The sequence below is a fragment of the Lycorma delicatula genome, chromosome 7 (genome assembly GCF_047948215.1).
Source record: "Lycorma delicatula isolate Av1 chromosome 7, ASM4794821v1, whole genome shotgun sequence".
Taxonomy (NCBI): Eukaryota; Metazoa; Arthropoda; class Insecta; order Hemiptera; family Fulgoridae; genus Lycorma; species Lycorma delicatula.
In genome coordinates, this window is record NC_134461.1 from 57,190,047 (window position 1) to 57,212,064 (window position 22,018).

General features: G+C 30.2%; 1 long non-coding RNA gene across 2 annotated transcripts in view; it reads right to left on the bottom strand.

The window, feature by feature from the left end:
* Positions 1–702: 702 nt before the first annotated feature.
* LOC142327253 (uncharacterized) overlaps positions 703–22,018 on the bottom strand; it is a 389,528-nt gene continuing 368,212 nt past the window's right edge. The window contains exon 4 of one of the 2 annotated variants that reach the window (XR_012756953.1): positions 703–729. This is a non-coding gene — a long non-coding RNA (uncharacterized LOC142327253). The remainder of the gene's footprint in view (positions 730–22,018) is intronic. The other variant, XR_012756950.1, reaches the window with a different exon arrangement.

The window sequence follows — 22,018 nt, forward strand, 5'->3', positions numbered from 1 at the left end:
TATCGAAACTTAGTAGAATTAAAACAATAAACCATTGAGTTGGAAATTTGCGGCTCGATTTGAATTAGAACAGTACAAGGCTAGATCATAAACGTAGATTTGACGGTTCTGCCTATTCTTATTCTTTTATTTAAAAAAAAAGTAAAGACCAACTAAGCAAAAATACTAGTAAAATTAATCATCTAAAATAAGTATTTTATCTACAACTATGTAGACAGAAAACACTCATACTGATTATAGGATGTTAACCTAAGTAGGTATTAAAAAATATGTACTATTTGTATAAAATTTCTTCATGAAGTAATATTATATTACACAATAATATCAGACGAAGATTTTTTAATTACACGAGTAGCCTTATCAGCAAAATTACAAATAAATAAATAAAATTAGACACATCTTAACATATTTAGGACGCTGTAAATTCCATATAATTTTTAAAAATTCAGTTCAATATAAATCCAATTCAGTAAATAAAAATTTAATTAGTAATAAATTAATATAATTGGAAAATAAATAATATAAAAACAAATTACAAACACTGACGCATTCATATAAATCAAATCTATAGGTTATGTCATTAGATATATATATAGTTATACATCATAAACGTAAATAACATTCTTATAAAATTAATTAGCTTAAATAATATTTATTTATAATATTATTCAATAATTAAATTGCTCACCACTTAATAATAACCAGCTAAATGCACTTCCTGTAATCTACCTGAAACAACATAACATGAAAATTAAAAAAAAAAAATTAAATAAATACAATTATCTAAAAATAATTTTTCAATACTTCCGGATAATAATTCGCCTCTCTTAATTACTTACGTAAAAAAGCTGATAATAAATTTTGTATTAAAATATTTCAGCATGCAAGTTTAATTAGAATACGTTTTACTATTAATTTAAAAAACTAACTAGATTATAACTATAACTAGATTATAAATCAGGATAAATGTATACTAAAAATGAAATAAGGCACAACATAATTCTATCTACACTTTTTTTTTAAGTTCTGCAAGTAATACATCTGAATTTTATTTTATTTATTTCAGTGATTATTTCAATACATAATAATACATTTTTTTTTATAATTGTCAGAAATTAATGTAATTTCAGCACCGAGCTAAATTCATGTATTAAAAACGATAAAACTCTTTTTATAAAATTACATTTAGATGTGTATTTGTAAAAAAACCTGACATGACATCAGTGAAAGAAAGTCAAAATTCAACTTTGTTAAGCAAAAAGTAAATTTTTAATTACATTATTACAATTTAAATTACTTAAGTTTGGCAAGTTACATTAAAATGTAGAATAGTTATTATTATGATTATTTTTTAAATAACAAAATGAAATTTACTATCAACAGAAATATTAACATTAGGTCACATTTATAGCACTTCTGACGTTCTCTAAGAATGAATTTAAGCGATTGGTTGATACGGCAATGTTGCCTCTTCCCTTATTGATCTGTCCGTATCCTATTGGGTAGCCAATGAGAAGACACTCCTACACAACGAACAGAAATCTTTATGTTTGAGTTGGTACTATTTCAAGCTAAATACAATCACCAACGTGTTAAATTTACGTACACGTGATTTCACTAGTACTCGAATAGTATTTATATAAACGCAAAGTAATCACAGACACCTTTCCAGATTTTTCCTGTATCTGCAATCCTACAAAATTTAATTTTAAATAATAATTCAATCTAGATTCTAGTTAATTTCTAAGAAAACCTTTTATCTCTAAATGATAAATATATCAGTAGGAATACTGATATCATCAGATATGGTGACTGAATTTAACCTTTTAAGAAGTTATTTGTGCCTTTTTAAAACTGCTATAAGTTGGATATTCCGACTTTATTTAAGTAATTCAATTAGTGGAATTATAAACAGACCTAAAAAGGTTTAATTTTGTAAATATTTACAAAATAATGATGTTATAAAACACTTATTATTTGTATTTGCAAAGGAATCTTTTTTTTACAATTTTTCAGTTCGATGAATTAAAAAAATTGATACATTTTTTACTCAACGATAATTACAAAAAAAAGTCACAACTTTCCTTAATGACCCTTAAGGAGTTAAAGAAGTTTGATTTCGCGCTTAGTTTAAATATAGATATAAAGAAAAAATATTATTCTATCGCTAATCATATAATTTCATAAAATTGGTACTTTGAAAGAAAAATGTTTCATGGGATTCCAGTAACGTCATAACAGCCTGCTAAGAATCATTTTTATACTTCCATCCAGAAAACGTGAGCTTTCCTGATAGACTGGAAGATTTTGAATGCTAGATATATCTAGCATTAAAATTCGTATAAAAGGCCTTACAACTCTCGACTTTGAATTCAGCTAATTTTGAATGACGTGTTCACCGCTGGACCAACCGGTGTGTAGAATGATCATCCTGCACTGGGGAAACGAAAGACTGCTGTAGTCTATACAAATATTTTAGAATCTTGGAAATGAAGAATGTCCTCAGATATTAATTTTTGTTTCATATATAGCTGTATTATATACAGAAACAATATACAGCCAAACAGGTTTGTTAATATAATACATGTACATCAAATATCATCACTTCTAAACAGTTTATGAATTTTTAATTAAATCTCGCAAGTTGAATTGGTCCTAGTGAATTGAACTCATATAAAATTTTAATAAATTTCCGAGGGTTTGTCCACTCTCACTCAGAAATATTTTATTGCGAATTCCCCAGATAAATGTTATTTCAATAAAAAAAGGAAAATAAAAGAACCTACATTCGATCTTGATAAAAATTTATACAACTTTTATTAAAAACATTTTTCAGTAATGTTACATTTACACCATTTAAACCATATATATGCCAAAAAAACTGGCCGTCATTAAAATTATATGTCGCGTGTTCGCAGCTCGATCAGGATATAAAGAGACTGGCAATTAAAAATGTTTATATAATTAGAATTTATTAGTTTAAGAACATAAATAAAATGAGACAAATCAATAATAACAATAAGTATAGTAAACGAAAATAATAAACTAATAATAATCATACCCATAATAATAATAAACAGTGGTTACATATAAACAAAATTTAAAGTAATCGTTAGGATTTATTCACAGGTAAATAAATAGAATGGAAAAGCAGAATTCAGTCCCATTGACAAAATACATTATCATGACCGCTAGTCTTAACACTTTTAACCCCAAGTCTTGTATTAACAACAATAGTACAACAGATAGACAAGTATAAAGTTCTTCTACTGCAAATACCTTTGCTGTTCACAAATAAAACTACCCTCAATTTATGAATGAAATTTAGTACATTATCTCTTTCACTTACAGTCTAACAGTAACTCACCGAACCACTTCTTGTTTTCACGTACTGGAATTACGTATGACATCACCTTAATCGCGTCGAACTTAATTCACTAGAAATTCGCTCCTTCACTGATTTCCTCGCAGAATACTCAAGCTTCAAATTCACATACTCCTCGCTTAGAATTCTGTTGCAGACTGTCCTCGCAGACTTGATTTAAACTGGTCTTCCCCCGGAGTATTTATACTCCTAATCTTTTTAAGTGCAGGATCAGACTCAGATCGAAGCGTGGGATATCCGTCCTCACATTTTCCCATGAAATTCCTAACCTGATCCGGTAACTCTTCTCATTGAACAACATCTGTTTAGGTATGTCAGCGGTCAGTATTACAAAGGACAATTGTTAAACGGACCTGATTTACTAAAAGGGTTTCTTTTAGCCCTTTCTTGATTCCCCTCATTATTATTTTGCTTACTACTTTCTTTTTAATTGGCAGGAATCTGTTAATTAGGTCCGTTATACCGGTATTGTTGCAATATCAATTAAATCTTCAAGATTTTACGTAATTTGTGTTCTCCATTAATCTCAAATCTAAAAAATGCATAACACTGTACAATTATTGGATAAGATGTAAAATTATAAGTGTCTTACATTACGTAAGTGTGTTTGCATTACATAAAAAGAAGCAGAGATTTCTTGATTTCACTATTCTGAGGAATGGAATTTTGACATAAAATTTCTCATTGACGGATTGACATGTTAATTTAGTTGCAAATAAATATGTTAATTTAGATATAATAATCATAGATATTCATTTTAGAAATTAAACAGTTTAAAGAATGCAGGAATATGCCACTCTTTTTAAGAAAAAAAATTATGTTTAATTTTTTTATATCATATTATTAACTAATTAATAGTGAATAGTTTGTCACAGATATAAGCTTACCACTGGAATTAAATTGTACTTGAATAAAACTTTTGTTTGTGCGTGCGTGTGTGTGTGTGCGTGTGTGTGTGTGTGTGTGTGTGTGTATATATATATATATATATATATATAAGGAGGTTGTATTACTTCCTTAATATGATTGAATTTACTGCATTCAGATGGGTTGGTAGTACAGTCACTTGATGGTGCACAGGATATAAAAAGAATAAGAAATTAATAAACATGTGGCGTGATAATGACTGATTAAATTAGACTTACAGAAAATCGTTTGTAAAAGAGGGGAACAACATAGTGAATAATAAACTTTTCTTTGGTTTACAGGTAAGCTTTATAATTAATGTAATTAACAATCGTAAAATTTGTAAACAAATAAAATTTACTTTGGCTTACAGAGAAACACTAAAGTTTAATTATTTGTGTTTAATCCCAAGAAAAGAAAAAAAAATACATTACAACCCATTGTATATAATCGCAATTAAATAACTTTTTTTGTATTTTATTATTCCTTTTTCGGTGTTTATTAGAATACTTTTTTTTCCTGAATTTTTTACGGGCATTGACTGCTAGGGTCATTAGCCCTTGTCACATTCTTTAAAAGAAATTAGTATCACCATCAGGATCGTCATATGTAAGGTGTAAACGGCCCTTACATTTTATTTAAAAGCACAACCAACATAAAAAACATTAAGACACAACAACAACAAGACAAAACAACACTTACGGGGTGTAAAGGGCCCCGATATTAAAATTTGAGATAAGGTTTTCAAAAAGATCATGAAATTAAAAGTACAACTTATCAATACCATTTCTTTCTTCTATCTGTCTCGTTTATAGTTTGTTTAAGCACCCTCGGGGCGACAAGAACCGCCATGAAGCAGTATATTAGTCGCGCCACGATGCCGTGTAAGTTGACTCCTTATAATCAGGCTACAGGCATCCATTGCGCTTACCCATAGCCTCGCGCCCTCAGTTTACCCTTGAGGGTCCCTCATGCCATCATTGGACACACCCCGACTCACTGCTCTTGAATGCAGACGAGCCAAGTTGGCCTAGGCAAGAGGGCTACCTCCCGTCACTAGACTCGAGACTCCCATATACATAAAGAATTCCACTTAGAGATTCTTTAACACAGCTTTAAAAATTTTCCAACTTTTACAGACTTCTAAGAAGTCCACTGGCGTGTAAAAATGCAACTATCTTTTCTTCATTTCCATTATCCAGATCAGCAGTAATGTCACTTCTTAGACGGAACCTCTTTCGAGGTCCTCATATATTGTACACTCTTCTATTAAATGCTTGATTGTAAGTGTTTTATTGCAAACACCGCACATTGGTCTCTCTTCGCCGATTAACAGATATGAATTTGTCAATCGCGTGACACGATTCTAAGTCTGGTCACAGCTACTTGTTCACGGCGAGTCAACTTAAAGTCGCTTTTCCATTTATATGGAGAAGTTTTCACTGAGTTTAATTTTGTATTTAAACTCCTCCAATCAGTATTCCATTTGTTTCTTACTATGTTCATTAAACAATTTTTAACATCTGCCACTCTTACAGGAAATGCATCCAAATCATCGCAGGCTGTTGCCTTTCTGCCAGCTTCGTCTGCGCTTTCATTACCTGTAATACCAGCATGCCCTGAAGTCCATACAAATACGCATCGCTGTCTTCGTTGGTTTAGAACATACAAAATGGACAGGATGTTTGAAATTAGGACATCCTTAATGTTTTTGTTCCGAATTGCAACAAGTGCACTTAGAGAATCGGAACATATTAGCACTCTCTCTTCGCAATAGTGTTCTGTGTAGCGAAGAGCTTGCTGAATGGCAGTAAGTTCTGCCGTATAAACACTGGCCATATCTGGCAGTTTCCAAGAATGGGCTTCTCCATTTACATATATGGAGCATCCAACACCATGTTCGGTTTTATAACCGTCAGTATAAATTCTAATATATTCTTCATAACTACTGACGGTTGCCAATAATTCCTGTTGGATGATCACTGCTGGTTTCTTTTTTATTTCTCCCTGAGAGAGATCCAACCTTGTAATTACCGCTGGCAAGAGCCATGGCGGTATTTCTCATGTGGAAATTGCTAGAGTCTCCGGAATAGCAATTTCGTATTTTCTTCTTAATTCGTGGTAACTAATTCCAGCTGGTCTGGAATAGGTAGCACGATGTACGTATAATGCAGCCATAGGATGATTATTAAGAAGTTTATTATTTATATGGGCAGGAAAAGCCCATATATTTGCTGCGTATCTTAGCAAAAGGATCTCTCTTCTATAATGTACTGGGAGTATTCCGGCTTCAGACATTAGACTAGTCGCCGGACTTGTGCGGAAAGCGCCTGTTGCATATCTTATTCCGCTATTGTGAATAACGTCTTCTTAAATGCGACTTCCTAGCGGATGAATATACAATACATCCGTAGTCGAGTTTCGATTGAACCAATGCCTTATGCAATCTCAATAATATCTCTTTATCAGAGCCCCAATTAATGTTCGATAAACATTTAATAATGTTTAGGGCTTTTTTGCATCTAACACTCAAGTCCTATATGTGTAGTCCCCACGTAAGGGATTTATACAATACTAGTCCTAAAAATCTTACGTTGTCTTTATATTGTATTGGATCATTGCCAATTCTCAACATATTTTGATGAGGAATTCTCTTCCTACAGAAGTGTATACAACACGTTTTTTCTGGTGAAAATTGGAATCCATTATTCCTCGCAACTTCATTTAGAGTGTTGATCGCCCGTTGCAATTTGTACTTCACAATAGCAGTCTTGTTGCTGGCATTCACAATTGCCAAATCATCAGACGCTTTTGCTGATTTCTACTGGAATGACTAATATCAATTTATTAATGGTGATGGTAAACAAGGTACCGCTCAACGGCGAACCTTGTGGTATTCCATTTTCCAACATTCTTTCAGATGAATATTCATTGTTGACACGTACTTGGAAGGAACGGTCATTCATATAGTTGCTGGCAGATTGCCACGAATGCCCCATTCATGTATCTGGAGCATTACTCCATGTCGCCAGGTCATATCGAAAGCCTTCTGAAGATCAAAGAAGACTCCGACACAATGTTTTCTTGTAATAAAGCTGTTATATATAATATTCTCTAAGTTGATCATTGCCGAAAACCTGCTTGATATGGTGATATCAGGTTTTCTTTTTCGAAAACCCAGACGAGTCGATTATTAATCATTTTTTCGAGTATTTTTCTCATAGCGCACGTCAAGGACATAGGACGATATTTGAATACTATTTTTTTTTAGGGATAAAAAACAAAACAGTAATTCAGCAAGATTTTAGGATATCCTGGATTGACATTAATTCCAGCATACTAAATGACTTATTACTGGTGACATCAGAAAAATCTTGGTTTGCCCATTAGCCATTCTATTAGAAGAAAAATGTTTGTAGTTTTTTTTATTATTATTAAAATTTTCAAGGTTAATTTCATTCAACATCTACTTTCGTCTAGTTACTGTAAGATATTTGAAATTTATTTGCTTATTATCTTCTAATAACCAAGCTAATAATAGTGTAATGATATTTTCCATCAAAACATGCAGTAATTTAACATTCCCGTAAAATATCAAGAACGAGTTCATTACTTTGAGTTTCATTAGAAATATGTTGATAGCATAGTTTGAAGAGAATTTTGTATGATTAAATTTTATCATTGAGTTATTTAGATAATTTTTTTTTTGAGTAGCTGACAAAGATTAGTATGATAAATGAGAAAACGTGCCATATGCTCTTTTCGTTATTAGTTTTTAAGTAAACGTTAGTTTTGAATTTTTCGTTGTATAGCGTGCCGTGACCTTTGGCTACTCGACATTGCCTCAATTTCCTTTTCATTTCATTGCTGCCTGGTTATTTCTGCCCGTCTAGGGAATTAAGGATTCTTTATACAGGTGTAGGGAGTCGAATAAAAAAAATATGTGTAAAAGTTCCGATGTTCGAAAATAAAGTATAATTACATTTAATATCAACCTATTTAATCTCAATGGCAGTTGAATGGAAATAACCTAGGACATTTATTTATTTTAGTAGTTATTGCGAGTAAAAACGGTAATAGTTTTAGATAATGCTATATTAAAATGAACTTAAAAAATTAAAAAAAAAACACAATATATCTAAATAACAAATATGGACGGATGTAGATTAATTTCCTTAATAACATTTTATTTTTCTCAAATGAAGCAAGCGAGCACTTTCGTGACAAAGAAATGGACATGCATAAACACATAACAATATTTCTTAAATAAGATAGATGCACTCTCTATAAAATACCGCCTAGTATGTGGGCGGTGCCTTCAACGTGATGATGACGTTTACACTACATTCCCCAATTATGTCACAAAGAACTTCAAAACGGTTATAAAAAAATTTACCTGAATTCTACTTTTTTCCCTCTTAATTATCACTAAATACTATTGCAATTCTATTTCCTGCGTCACGCCCTACAATTCGTATTACAATTATGCACCGTTAGAATTATAATAATGTAAAACTTTTAACAAAAAAAAAAAAATTAAAATAATTATGTATGAAATATGGAACATACATTCCTTACATGCATGTAATTAAAAATTACATATAATAAAAATAATTATAACATAGTTATAATAATATTTTTACGCTTCTTCTTCATTATCAATTTAAAATAATTTTATTCAAGGATAAGTAAGGATACTATGCTGGAATATAAGGAAGGGAGGATACACTCTGAATTTTGTGATCCAGTTACGCCGTCAAAGACCGGAACAGAATTATAATAACGAGTTATGTCGAGTGAAGTCAGTAGAAAGGTAGATAAGAGGTTATGCGGTGAAGTTAAGACTTAATATTATAAAAAAACAGGGACATAAGAATTACAAGTCCGGTAAATAATTCTCAACGATGCGAACCGAGTTTAATGTTGTATTTTATATATATATATTTATTTATTTATTTTATATATGTACGTAAGAGAACGGAATAAATGCACAACTCGACCATTCGCCCTTGAACTCATTCGGTGCGCACAGTTCACGAAACAGCAGAACTGACTGCTGTAGATTTATATAAAGATAGATCAATTTGGTTCACCTGCCTTCACAACCATAACCATAAAACATCTGTTTTATTATAATACGAAGATATTAGCGCGACCCACTGTTATAAAATAAATTTTTATATCATATTGTTTAAAAATACTAAAAATATAATTAATATAAATCTAAATTACGCAAATTTGTATTGTTTTAAAATGATATTTATACAATAACAATGATTTTAATTGCCATCTGTATATTATAAATTGAAAAAGAATAAAAAATATTAGGTCAAATAATATATGATACTACTTAACAACATTATATATCGTAATAATATAGTGTCAAGGATTATAGGTGGACGGGTTATGGCTGTTTAAATAAATAAAAGGCTAACGTTAGATTAAATTTAAGAAGCTTAACTACTCCACCTTCTATTGCAAAAAAAATATTTTAACATTTTTGCAATACTCTGAAGGTAGTAAAATTTACTTTCAGCCCAGTAATAATAATATGCAAAATATAAACTTACCTAATTAAAACAAAAAAAGAAACTAATTGTCAATCACAAACTTCATTTTCAAGGACACCATACTTCGTCAGTTTTATTTAGGTTATAATTATATGACAGCTTAAACTTTTTTATAACTAAATTTGCAATATAGAATTACAAAAAAGATTAATTCTTTAGTATTATTTTTAATATTTTTTCTTAATTACTGCTCTTATTTTCTCATCCCACTTCTCTTTTAGTTATTATTTTTTTAATAAAAATAAACACAAAAAAAATCTTGTGCCGTTCTGCCCAAGAAGACCGAGTTTTCGTTAATTTAATTTGCTTTAATATTGCTAACCGTAGATAAAGAAACGTCAACGTACCAACTTATAGCAACATAACGTATCACGATTCTATCTTACAGTGCCCAAATTTTTCGACCTTAAATTAAGCATAATTCAAGACTCAACCAATCTTCATAAAATTTACACATGTACAATTTCAAATACATTACTACAACATAATTAAATTTCAATGAAATCGATCAAGAATTATTTATGACAAAAACTTTTAACCGTTATAGAAAATTTATTTTCCTGCCGAAGTTAAATTTCTGGGAAAAGTAAGACTACAGTTCAATTTGAAAAATAAGTGAACTTTTTGGTCAGATTGAATGTTCCAAATGGTGGTTAAAGTAAATGTTCAAAATGGTGATTAAACAGTTCAAAGTGTTGGTACATTTTTTTTGAAACACTGTATATATAAAACAGAAGTTTCTTTTATGATTTCACACACACACACACACACACACACACACACATATATATATATACATGAGGAAACCCATATATATATATATATATATATATATATATAATAACAAGACATATTTACTTAAAAATATGTCTTATTGTAATATTTAATTCTATCCAGTCCAGAGGAAAATAAATTATATTTAAGTATATGTATATATAATTATATAAGTACTTATAAATATACCATAATGATAATAATCATTATATGTTAAGCAACTGATGCAGTCACAACACAACAACTTTGTGAAAAGGAAAAAGAAGAAAACACAAATATAAAAGTATAATGTATTTGCTGCAAAAATACACAGTACCTTGTACTATTATAAAAGAACACATGATACTAACATACCATGAAAAAAACCTACAGAAAACAATAATATTTTCAAAAATCATTACAGCAGTGCAACATCCTTTCTTTGCTACTTGCCAACGACCCACTTTAATACTTTCCATAGTTTGTGTGGTTTTGAAGCCGTGCTCACAAAAAAGAAAAGGCTGAAATTGAACCAAATGATTATGGGGAATGGTAAGTTAATATAAGTATATAAGTACTTATATATATAAGTTGATTTGACTGTAAAAATGAAATTATAATAAGTACTGTTTACCCTTTTGAGATAAAAATTTTGTGTAAAATTAAATAAATATATTTTTTAAATTATTGTGATGGAAAGTTAAAAAAATAAAACCTGATACAGAACTTGAATATATATTGAATTTTCAATTTAAAGCCATAAAAACGCAGAAAATTGCGTTATTATTCTTAATCAGAAAACCCTATCACAGTGGTAATCTAATAGTTAATTGGCATAAATGTAACTAACGAAGGAGTACTAAAGCAATTTAATTAACTACGGCATTATTATTACAATGAAATAAATTGCTTAGAAAGAGGGGTATTACCCTGAAGATACCGTAGAATAAATCATTTTATAATAGGCAATTTCATTTTGTAATAGGTGAACAAGAACATTCTTTTATACAACCGTCAGAATGGTATTTAAACTAATTAAATCTATTACAGAAACTTATAAAACTTGATATCAAGATAACAAACAAATGTAACATACGAGTTCAATTTTAAAAGTAACAATAATTCAGCAACTTGTAATGCAAAACTCATGGTCATCGAATTTTTTAACCATATTTCCGATAAGTCTACCTCTTTCAGAGCATCTTTATGTTCATTTATATGCTAGTTTTAACATTATACTCGTACAATGCATAAGACATTAAAAAATTGTGAGAAATTTCAAAAGAGGTTTTTTGGACGTTCAAAATGTAACACTGAAAAACTTCAAACGCAATCGTTTGTTGTGTCATTAACAGTATAAACTGGGATGAATAAAAAAATGAAGAGAAATGTCTCTGGTAATGGTTAAAAACAACACACGCAAGAAATTAGCATTTCAAATGACCCTCGATCATCATCATTCACTTAAAGAAGCGTATGAAAAAACGAACTCTATCGCAGTTAAGTGCATCAGAAGGTCGGATTTTTTGGTTAAGTTTTTACTTAAAGAAAGGATGTTACATTGCTGTACTGATTTTTGAAAATATTATTGCTTTCGGTGTTTGTATTATGTTGTTCTTTGGTAATACTACAAGGTACTGTGTGTTTTTCCAATAAATACATTTACATTTGTGTTTTTTCTTCTTCCTTTTCACAAAGTCGTTGAGTTGCGACTGCATAAATTGCTTAAGACTGCTACTTGTCAACTACCCACTTTGATACTGTTATCCATAATTTGTGTGGTTTTGAAGCCGTGCTCACAAAAAGAGAAAAGGTTTAAAGTGAACCAAAACGATTAAAACTTAAAAACTGTGTTTGGAAAATTGTGAAACTAAAGTATTATAACGAAACTAGCTCGAAAATATCTGATTTGAGCTACAACTTGATGTTTTGGGACCATTGGGAATAACAGCTCTATCTGGTCGTGCTTGCAAAAATTTAATTTTGACTAACATCTCACCCTTCAAGTTATAACATGAAATGTACCCGTAAACCCAGTTTTTTCTTCTGACTCCGATTCATGTGAACCGATTTGCTTGAAAAATCAAAAGGGTTCTATTTCTACTTGGTTTACAATATCCTACCCAGTCTCATCAAAATCGGCTAAAAATGTATCCAGTAGAAAGAAAAGAGTTAAAAATGTACCCAAATCTATAGGGCTCTATACCCAAAAGGTTTACATCATACAAACAGTTGCCAAAAGGAAAACATTTAGAACCGATTTTTTGTGCTTTTGGACCGACTTCATACCAAAAGAAGTACTGATTACTCCTCAAGCCTACTTTTAAATGTTCCAGAAAATACACTAGACTCTGAAATTCGGCGGTGGTGGGAAAAAAAGTGTATTGTGTATCTCTCATTTTTTGAGAAAATTCAGGAGAGAGTTTTCAGTCTTTTTTTTCAACAAAAATAAAAATTGTCACTTTTTCCGCTATAAGAATTCGTATAAGTACAATAAGTGACCTGAAATTTTTCCCCTCGCCAACTGCTGTGTCTAGTGTACTAGTCTGTTTTGTTTGTCTTTTATATACAAATGCGTCAGTAATCTGATTTTGTTATCTGATTAGATAGTACAAAAACCCCACTAGGTTGTCCCGTCAAAGCCAGCCGACAGTTCGGTTGACAAAGACAGGGGCAAACCTTCAACTCAGTGTATTTGTTCAAAAGTCCTCTTGCTATGCCTGATTTACGGCCAATTTTATTTTTGGCTGCCCCTCATAGTCATTCTATTTTTTTTTTTTTTTTAGTATGTGCCTCCGTAAGTAAATCAATGAATTTCTGTGAATGGTTCCCGTTATTATTCCTACTTACGAATAGAGACTCGTCGATCTACTGTCAGATCAGGGCCGTCAATTACACGATTTGATTTTAAAAGCTTCTCGAAGCACACTTCCTGTATGTAATTTCTCCAGTCGACCCCTGCGTTGTAGTTTATACTTAATTCGCGTTCAATGAAGGCTTCAGTCGTCATTTCATAGTTCCATGAATAAATAAATAGCAACATTTTATCAAGATAGTTTAAGAACTATGCAACCTGGACCGCAATTGTATATAAACTTGGCACTGCCTTTTCTTGCATCGCCATCGTTCTCGGTCATTCGAAGTATTAAACGCCATGTCGTACTCCTGATTAACAGTTTATGTTCTGGTAAAATACCAAAAATATTGGAACAAACGAATACAATTCATTTTATCTTTTGATAAATGAGATAAAATAAATAAAAATGGGTCTTCCTGTGAATCACATTCACAGGAAGATCCATAACGATGTCGAATTGTAATTATTACAACAATGACAATAATAGTACAACACTGCTCATACAAATTTAAAAATAAACAGAATAATCCAAATAACAGTATCTGCAGTACGATGATTATGATGTAATCAAACAAGTATGAACGTCCTTGCTAAAGTCTAATGTAAAAATCACATTTATGCCAACATCTTGGCCGGGACTACCTTAAACCTTAACAGAAAGGAATAAACATGAAATTTAGTTATAAATATGGCTAATACACTGTGTTTTACGCGCTACAATAAAAGTAATATTGCCGGCCTTTGTGGCGCGAGTGGTAGCGTCTTGGTCTTTCACCCGGAGGTCCCGGGTTCGAATCCCGGTCAGGCATGGCATTTTCACACACGATTCAAACGATGGATCCGAAGGTTAAAAAATATATACTTTAATCTGGAGTAATGACGTTCCACAGACTGGGACTGGAGGGAGGATACGAGTATGTAAGATGACCAAAAAAAAAAAGAAGTACTAAATTAACTAAATTCATAGAACTTGAAAATAGTTTTGTAAGAACTTTTCTATTAATATCATTAATAAATCCTATTTGAACCATTGTTACAACCAAACCACGAAAAAATGAATTTCTTCTCATTTGATAAAGTATTGAGATTCATTAGACATATTTAATTGGCACATGTTTAAAAATATAAAAAAATTCGATATATTTAAAATTTTGGATTGATTTTATTTTAACCTATGAAATTTTTATTTCACCTTTTGAAAAGCTCCAGTTTTTAAAATTAAACACCGTTCTAAAAGATCATTCTAAAAAATTTACTAAAACTTACGGTAGTTTGAATATTATTTATACCACTCGAATAGAAACACTGATTTCTCGAAAGAATCGTGGACGCTCAAAGAAATGAATAGACAAATACAACATAAGAGAAAGGATTTTAATCCTGTTCTCTGTACCTCCCTTCCTCACGACTTTCTCACTCTTAATTCTTTCCGTGTTTCTATGATATCGTAGCACATTATATAACGGCATTTTACCACCGACTAAAATAATTAATGTGTGTTTTCTCACCAGTAATATAAATGTATAAGATATGAAACATGGCAGGAGTTAGTTCCGATTGTGAGATAGCACATTCAGATATTGTTAAATAATAATAAAATAAAATGAATAAACAAAAAAATAAGCTATGCATAAAAACAAAAATATAAAATGCTACTTTTGAAAACAAAAATAAAATTCAACTTATAGCGATAAAACTAACTTTTAATGAACAACTCTTTTAACCGGTCAAACAATATTAAAACTAAAATAAAAATATATCTATTAAATGTTATTTCACGATGTACTAATGTACATTGTTACAAATAAAAATAAATACGATTAAATATTACAGAATGTGAAACGTGTTATTTATTTGTACTGATAAGGTTGTTATTTTAAAAGACAAACAACAAATACGTGACTTGAATTCTAATTATATCAAAGCAATAACTGCATTATTAAATCCACTAACATACCATTATTACATTTATCTGATTCAAATGTGAATAAATTAAACTACATAGCTAGAAAAACATGTTATATATTTATAGGTAATACTCTAAATAAATAGATTTAAAATAGAATACACACTAATAAAAATTATAATTATACATAAAAATTCAATACTATGTATAAATAACTGCAAATAGTTTTCTTTTGTGCACTGTAACTACTGTAGTAGCCGGTATGTGTGTGTGTGTGTGTGTGTGTTCGATCAATTTAATGCGCTGACTAAAACCATCATCCTTTAAGAATTGAGTGATATCAGATCATTGTATCCTTGATTACGTGATTATTAGCTCCAGTAAATGCTTGTAACTGTAATAGTTTATCAAGGAGAAAACTAACTCCCACTCTTATATACTTAATATTGTCACAATAACAATAATAGACTAACGAAGCGTACTTTCAACGTAACTAACTATAACATTGTCGGTTTACTAAGTTAGTAAAAAAGAGGAAAAATAATTCTGACTCGTTCTATATGTCTTGAAAACATTGAATTCAGTTTGATTCTGTATCAATGTAGCAGCGTAACAAGGGAATGATTGATATGTTCGGTTATGAAATAAACAGCAGCGACTCCGAAATAAGTTACGCTCCTTTTACTGTTTAGAGATTATGCAAACAAGAATATGAAGATATTCAACGTTTTGCTAGGTAAGAACGTAATCTGGTCGTGAATAAACATACTATCTCAACAATATATTATATTTCAGTTAAAGTATTAATTACAATAAACGTTTTTCCAGATTTCACCAAAATTTTACGATCTTCGTAAAATTCAAAGTAGTATAACATACACGTATCGTTGTAATATTTTATAATACGAAACAATGGATATAACTTTTTCTTTTTTTTTTTTTTAATACATCTCATTGCTATATAAAAAGACGTCTTCTAAATTTGATCCCGAAACCGCGAAAACTACTGAATCAATCATTACGAAATTTTAACTGTACTTTCTTATGACCCGCGGAATGTTTTACTACAGTTCAAACTTTTCCAGTCTCACTACTATATAAATTATAAAAAAGAATATAAAAAAAAATCTTTAAATTTTTTTAAATAAATTTAATATTATTATCTACATAGATAGATATTACCTATATCAATATGGATTTCAACAGTAGGTTTGATTTATTAAATTTAATTTCATATTCAAGAAAGATCAATTTATATTATTATCTTAATATACATGAAAATAAATTAGCTCGATAATAAAGACAAAGAGAGTGGTGATCATTTGACATATTTAACCATTTAAAAGTTATTATTTATCCAAATTAATCTATTTTATCCGGTAATTGGTGAATAACGAAAACTCTGAGAACAACAACAATTACTAAAACATTATTTCCAATTTCTGAAGTAAAGCCGCGACGGGCAACGCAAGTTTAAATATAATATATATATATATATAATAGTTTTAATTACGTTTAAAATGTTAGAAATGATTCATTTGAGAAACTTATTTTCAAAAATATTTATCCTTCAAATAAAAATTTTTATAAAACGAATTTAAAAGTTTACAATGCAACACACAAAATTGAAAATCGTAAAGATAAAAAAAATTAAATGTATATATATATTTCTTATATAAACAACATACAGTTTCAAACATTTCACATAATATTCTGCTTACATCTTGTAGTGGAGTGTAATCATCTGTCTTTAATCCGGAAAGTTTTGGATTTTAACCCAGATTTTGGCAGTTTTCACACGCTGTAAAAGTAAACTTATCATTATAGATAACTTTAATTGGAATTAAATAGACCTTTTAACCTTTCCAATAAAAAGAATATTAATCGGAACAAATGGAATTATAGAACTTAGTATGAAGTAAGTAAGATAGTTTCTTCTTCAAAAGTATTTAAACTTATAAACCACTTACCCTCAAACTACAAGTAAATTCTTCTCAGTGAATCTTATCGAACTTTCGTAGAACCTCCGGAACAAATATTTTCGGGCAATTTGAAACTGAATTGTTAATAATTTTGAATAGATAAATATTCTTTGATTTCAATATGCTGAATAACGTATTTTCTTCTTAATGTAAAGCAGCGTTTCTCAACCTGGGGGTGGCACTGATATGAAGAGGAGGTCGCGAAATTAGCGTATAAATTTACACGTAAACAATAATGAAATTTTTTTAAGAGAAAAAAAATTATAAATATTATAAATATTTTATTTATATTTATAAGTAAACTTGTAAAGAAAATAAATTAATAAGATCGTTATGTTTGTTTTTCACTTAAAAGTTTCTCCATATGTGAATCTACTCTTATGTTAGAAACACAAAATTAAATTGTTTTCAAGTGATAAAGACGATTTCTACATTTAGGTTTAGCGCAACCATAGACGAAAAACCATTTCGACAGAGGTAAGATGTGGAAAAAGGTTTAATATTTTCAATGCTTCCGTGACTAAATTTCCATATTCACTTCGACGAGCAAGCCAAAACGTATATAAATCTTTAGATGTGAATTGTAATTGTCAAGTTTTATCGGTGACATTTCGATGAGCAGGTCGTGAATCTCAAACCCACCGGGTTGGTCTAGTGGTGAACGCGTCCTAGCAAATCAGCTGATTTCGAAGTCTACAGTTCCAATGTTCAGATCCTACTAAATGCAGTTACGTTTTTACGGATTTAAATACCAGATCGTGGTTACCGGTTTTCTTTGGTGGTTGCGTTTCAATTAATAACGCATCTCAGAAATGGTTGATCTGTAAAAAAAATTAAGAAAGGCGTTTCTTTATCCTGGAAAAATATTATTAATTCATCTCGCAATTCCAATAACCAGGTTAACACTTTCCCCGCGATAACGTCAATTGACTTCTGCATGGAAAAGGAGAGATTTTCTCTTTTCGCCCATTTTATTGCATAGTTTAGTAAACAGCCTTTTCTATAATGTTCGACGTTTAATAAAATTATCCATTTTTACAGCTTTATAAAGAATTTGTTTGAGATATACCGGCATATCTTTTGTGACAAGAGCATGTCTGTGAAGGAAGCAGTGCGTCCATTTCGCCCTTGGTGTAAGACGATCTTTTAATTTTTTTCAGAAATCAACTGTTCTTTCCTGTTATCGCCTTTGCATCATCACTGCATATTGCAACATATTTTGTCCAATCTATGTTATACTTTTTAGTAGCTTCATAAAAATCATCAAAAAGATATTACCTTGTTGCATGACCAAGATGTATTGATTTGCAAACATATTTTATTAGGTTGATCTGTCCCTATAGTATTCATATCTCACAAAACATAAGAACTGAGAAATGTTTGATTATTCATTCTGTTGATTGTACCATACAATATGGTATATTACATATATGATATATTATATTTTTTATATGATAAATCTATTGATTCATCAAATTAAATACTACATTCAAAATTCACTTGATTCACTTGCTGAATTATCTAATCGCAAACCTCGGCAGCCATGTCATCAATTTCCCTTGATACTGAGTCGTTATAAATTTTTTCTTCTTCTATGCTTATTAAAACACTGACCATATCAATTGCAGCATGCAATATGAGGTTTTCTACGATTGTATGCGGTTTGGACATCTTAGCTACTCTTAATGCTACGAGATAAGATGCTTCAAATACACTTTTATCAGTATGACTTGATTTACAAATAAAAGCTTCTTGATTACTCGAAGTATGTAATTTTCTTTTGAAAAATTCCAAGAGTTTGCTTTTATGATCCGGGTGTTTAGTTTCCAAGTATCGAACTAATTTTGATGTCTTCATATTTTCATCGGACAGGATTTGAAAGCAAACAACGCACTGTGGTTTTCCATCTAATGAGATCTACTGTAAATTTTAAATAACTGTAATTGTAAATCTTGTCATTTTACCAATCGATTCAGTGGATGTAGGTGGTCCACTTTGTTTTCTCACAAATTATTTTATTTCGCATAAGAATCTAATTGAAAACAGAAAAAAAAACAGTTACACCATTTGACCACACTCTAAAAAAAATCGAAACTTCAAATATTATTTTCAATGAAACTACGTTTTTAAAAACTTAAAAGCACCAGACACACGCTTCGCATTCGAAACTAAATTGACGTTCTGCAATCCCTTACGCCTTTTCTAAACTACTGAGAGTACGATGTGTTAAAAAGTATCATATGCATGCTCGAACATGAGGCTCTTACAGCGAATATTATATAAGCAGGCCAAATTACAAGGAGCACATACACATCAACCTGGAACCTGTAAACTGCATGTTTGATGCATGTTCATCCGCGACACTATCAACACAGCTAAATAGTTTTCATTAGGTTGTGATTGGGGACGGTCGGGAAATATCCATTATATATATTTTTTACTTTTTGAGGATCGTGAACTTTTTTCCTGTTTAACCCCCGGGAATCACCGTCAGGTATTACTTCAGAGGATGAATGAGGATGATATGTATGAGTGTAAATGAAGTGTAGTCTTGTACAGTCTCAGGTCGAAAATTTCTGAGATGTGTAGTTAATTGAAACCTAACTACCGAAGAACACCTCAATCTAGTATTAAAATCCGTATAAAAGTAACTGGCTTTACTAGGATTTGAAATTTGAAACACTCCTTCGAAATCAACTGATTTGCGAAGACGCATTCACCACTAGACCAACCCGGTGGTTCAACGGAGGGGGTGGACCTATAAAGATTGAGAATCACTTACGTAAATGTTATGCTGTACAATAGATCAATAGTAAAACAGTAATTTGATTTTTTCCATTTCAAGATCTTCTAAAAATTTACATTTTTTTCATAGAAAACAGACGTAATTTTGTACGTTTTATAAACAAAAATTACTGTTTAACACTGTTTTATTCTTCCTAATTTAAAAATTTTAATAAAGAAAAACCAACAAAATTGTAGCCTAAAAAGTTTATAAATATATATAATGGTAAATAAATCTGTATTAACAGGTTAGTATTCTATTTTAATTTATTTGATAAACTAGTTTGAAGAGTGAAAGAAAAAATTTACATCCTCACCAACCAGTTTCTTCGTCTAACCGGCCACATTCCTCAGTCTATTAGTATTTACAATTAGTAGCTACTACTGTTAAACACAAAACATTTAATTTTTCTTCTTTGTCCTAGTATTCTCAAGTCTTTCTTAAATTAGCTATCTGCGTTAGATTCTTTTGTTTCATTCACTCTGTTTATCTGTTATAATTATCATCAATTGTTTTACGTGCTCATTTACGTTAGTGAGTTTATAACATCTCGAACATTGAAGACGCTCGTATTGATCTCTTATTATTAATATTACAGTGTTAGAGAACTCTGATTGTTTATTAAATTAGTTCCTCAAGTTTCCTCATCTCATCAACAACAGCATCATAACCTTACATCTCTTAGCATGTTATGGAGAATTATCGAAGTTACTACTCCAAAAACGTTGGGCTTTGGGGAAGGGGACATTACAGCTAATCCTCTAAAGTATTTTATACGGGTATAGTAACAATTGTAACCTAGTATAGTATAGTTCTATGTCCTTATCTAAGAAGAAAGATACCTAATAATAGAATAATCATTGATTATCTAGTTAAAAGTTACCAGTATCTTTCGTATTATCTTTTTGGGTCGGATTTATGCTTATACAATTATGTATATGTTCATATGTGCAACTTATTCACGTCTTCCTCTTGTTTCATGTACCTAAACCGAATGTTTTCTATTACAAAGAAGAAGAGACACTCATTTCAATGTGCTGTATCGTATTATCATGTTACAAGCACTATTCAAAGAGGCAATACGTAATTCTGTATTTCATTCCTAACTCATCTAGTTTATTCTTGATAGCACTTTTCATGGTAGTCTTTTACACTACGTGATGATATCTTTCGGTATAGAAGTGTAGTATTATTTATTATCAGTAGAAAATTCTTATTTCTTTTATATTAGCTACTAAGAAAATTAAAAACAAGAAAAAAAATGGTGTAACATTACATGTGAAAATTATTTTCACAAAAATTTCTCTATGACTTACTACTTACTTATCTACAGATTATTTATACTCCATTGGATATTAGTTGGGATGTTTTTAACTTTATTTCCCGTAACGACCAATCAAGCGACTTCTAGGTAAAGTTCGATGTAATTAAAATAATCTCAAATTCACGCTTCGTAAATAAATTAAATGAACTGAAGTAAATTTTAATATCTGCTTCATTATATGGTAACTTCTCGTAATTTCTATGTTAATTTACGTTTATATTACATGTTTTTTTTTTTTTAATTTATGGAGCAACTAAAAATAAAATATTCAAATTCCAGGTTTACTTATTTATTAGAGTTAATAGAGTGCTCTGGTGCCGGAATGCCATTCCAGTAAAAAATGTTCCTTTCACGTAAAATTTGTTTTAACTTAAGACCGATAAAAAAAATTATTTAAATTATAAAAATCAAACCGCAAGAAAATGATCCTAACTTTTAGATATCCGTAAGCAAACACCGGCAAAAATAACGATAAAAATTTTAATATTTAACATGAAAAGATAAGTTTTGCTTCTTATCAATGTAAACATCGAAATAAGTGCGCTTTTTT